Here is a 3,127-nt window from a genome sequence, read left to right as displayed (position 1 = left end):
TGATTATTTTGGTTCAAAGCCACAATGGTCATAATAGTCTGTGAGACTCTTATCTCCAGTCAATCACCAAGAAGTCTGAAGTGGATGTGTGGCTCAAGTAGTAGAGTATTAGCCATGAGCAAATTTAAAAAAAAGCTCAGGGACAGTAAACAGGCGCTGAGTTAAAGCTGCAAGATTGACACGAAAACATTAAAGGATGAGCCCTATACACTTTGTCTCTAGGCATTCCAACAGAGTGAGACCAATGGAAGATATTCATAGGAGAGGAAGACAAAGGCACAATACCTATGTGCATCCTATCATATAAAATGCTATTTACTGTAATAAATTCAAGTAAAGGGAAACAACGTTTTGTTTTTCATGGTTGTTAGTTTTGTTTTCATTCCCTTTGGTCTTGTTTGCTCATTTATTTTCTTTAGGTGTGTGAGTGGGGGCACAGAAATGGAGGGACCAAATGGAGGGTAAACAAATGAAGCGTTGGTACTCTCTGGACACTGTGTTGAAAAGGAAGGATAAAAATTGTGGGTGGGGATGGGAAGGAAAAACTGGGACAGAGAGACGCAAGGGGTGATATTGTCCAAGAAGAAATGTAATACTTCTATGACGTTTGTAATTGTAATTCCTCTGAACATCACCGTTAAATAATAATAATAAAACAATGTTAAAAAAGAAAATGAAAGAAACAACATCTGGGTAATAAAAACAAAATTCCTAAACATTTATTGTCAGCAATCTGCCTTCTGTGCATACACAGAGTAACAATACATTGAATCCCATTTCCCTCTGTCTCTGACATCTCTGTCTGTCCCTCTCTCCTACTCCACTCTCTCCACTTTTTCATTCCCCTCCCCTGTCTCCTTTTCTCTCTGCTGTTCTTTTGCCTTTTCCCCTCATTTTAGTCACAGTGTAACTACTCTCAAGAATCAACACCCAAGATTTTATCCTCTGAGTTGAAGGGCTTCCTCGTCCCACTCTGTGTTTTCTTGAGGCTATCTTGTTAATATCCTGCTGCTCCCCATCTGGGTGCCTGAACATTCTTCTGGGATAGATGTAGCAGAAGAAGAGAATTTACCAGTTCACCTTGGACTTCGCTCAAAAGACACCAAAAATTGGAATAAAGATTAAATACATATTAAATAGACGGAATGGAAAATACATAAGAAAAAATGTAAGCAATACACCCTTATTAATTGAACTAACTTTTCCATAATATAAACAAACATAAGACTGGAAAATTACTATAGATTTAGTTCAAAAATTGTATATAGTAATAAAATATATGAGTTTATTCTTAACAATGCTTATTTTTTTTTTATTTTTTTATTTTTGGCCAGTCCTGGGCCTTGGACTCAGGGCCTGAGCACTGTCCCTGGCTTCTTCCCGCTCAAGGCTAGCACTCTGCCACTTGAGCCACAGCGCCGCTTCTGGCCGTTTTCTGTATATGTGGTGCTGGGGAATCGAACCTAGGGCCTCGTGTATCCGAGGCAGGCACTCTTGCCACTAGGCTACATCCCCAGCCCAACAATGCTTATTTTGACTTCAATGTCTTTTATCCCTGAAGCCATGCAGATAATTTCTGTCTGTCCTTAACAAGATGATGTAGCACTTGGGGGCAAAAATGCAGCCCACGAGCCCTATACTGGAGGCCAAGAAGGAGAAGACCTCCACAGCCATGACTTTGCCCTTGGCACTGTGGTAGACAGGTAAGAAGGTGAGCAACACACTGCAGAACACCAGAATGCTGAAGGTCAGGAACTTGGCTTCATTGAAGTTGTCAGGCAGGTTCCTAGCCATGAATGCCATGAAGCTGGCCAGGGCCAGGGAGCCCAGATACCCAAGACAGAGTTGAAAGCAGTGGGGGAGCCCTTGTTACACAGGATGATGAGGTGGCCATGTTCAGATTATGTGACTGTGTCAATGAAGGAAGGAGAGGTTCCCAGCCAGAGTCCACAGAAAGTCACCTGGATTAGAATGCATGTGGGAATGATGAAATTAGGAGCCCCTGATACCAGCACCCACCTCATCCTTCTCCATGGAGAAGTGACCTTGAAGGCTCGAACAACAGTTAAAATTTTGGCCAAGACAGCAGAAACAGCTACAGTAAATGCAACTCCAAATGTGGTTTGCTTTAGAATGAAGGTGACTGTGTTGGGACGGCCAATAAAGAACAAGGAACAGAGAAAACAGAAGATGAGGGAGATGAGCAGGATGTAGCTGAGAGCCTGATTATTACACTTGACAATGGGAGTGTTGTGATGTTTCACAAAGACTCCAATAACAATTGCTGTGAGTGTCGATAAACCACGAGCCATACAGGGATAGGCCATCCCAAAGGGCTCTCCATCAGCCAGGACACTTACAAGTCTTAGGAGACACTTGTCTCTCTGCGTTGGCATACTGGTGATCTGGACAGTTTACACACTGTTCCATATCTGGTGAGGAAGACAAGTTACCGTTATTCCCTTTTCACTACTTAAAAGGAAATTGGGAAATCCCTCCCTAGAAAAAATTCTTATACATCAATAATGACTAGCATAATCTTCATTTGACCAAGTATTACCATACATGTTTAGCATTATTTTTTTTGTAACTTCATCATGTTCCTACACTTGTTTCCAGAAGTCTAGTTGAAACTAGTTACATGCAGTGAATACCATTCATGTTGTTTCTTGGCATTCCTTGTGTCCTAACAATGAATTTATACATCTCTTTGTGCTTCCATTATAATTCTCAGATTCTTGTTTACAACTCTATGTCCTTATTTAAAATGACTAGAGGATCTTGCATTTTTCTGTGCCTCTGTGTAATGTAACTAGAAGCACTGTGGTCCTTCCTTGTAATTGTGATATTTGCTTCTCCTACTCACCTGTAAAGCACAAGGGAACAGAGAATATAATCATTCTTTGAAGTTACAGAGTCATGCCATGCACAACACTTGTGCCAAACCAGAAAACTTGTTCTGTTTTAAGAACAGTTCTGAGGACTAGGAAATAAAGATTTGTGTTATCTTTATAATGTAATAGCAATTTTGAGAAAATTGTACACCACATTCTTTAAAGGATTTTGTACCTCATATGATAGAAAATTTGCTAACGTTACTGAGTAGTTAAATAAATATGCATACAAT

The 3,127-nt window shown here is 40.3% G+C and overlaps 1 pseudogene; it reads right to left on the bottom strand.

The window, feature by feature from the left end:
• Window positions 1-1,578: 1,578 nt before the first annotated feature.
• LOC125367087 lies at window positions 1,579-2,396 on the bottom strand (annotated as a pseudogene).
• Window positions 2,397-3,127: the final 731 nt, after the last annotated feature.

This window comes from Perognathus longimembris, chromosome 18, assembly GCF_023159225.1.
Source record: "Perognathus longimembris pacificus isolate PPM17 chromosome 18, ASM2315922v1, whole genome shotgun sequence".
Taxonomy (NCBI): Eukaryota; Metazoa; Chordata; class Mammalia; order Rodentia; family Heteromyidae; genus Perognathus; species Perognathus longimembris.
The sequence above is the reverse complement of the archived record's forward strand: the minus strand, read 5'-3'. Positions and strand labels throughout refer to the sequence as shown.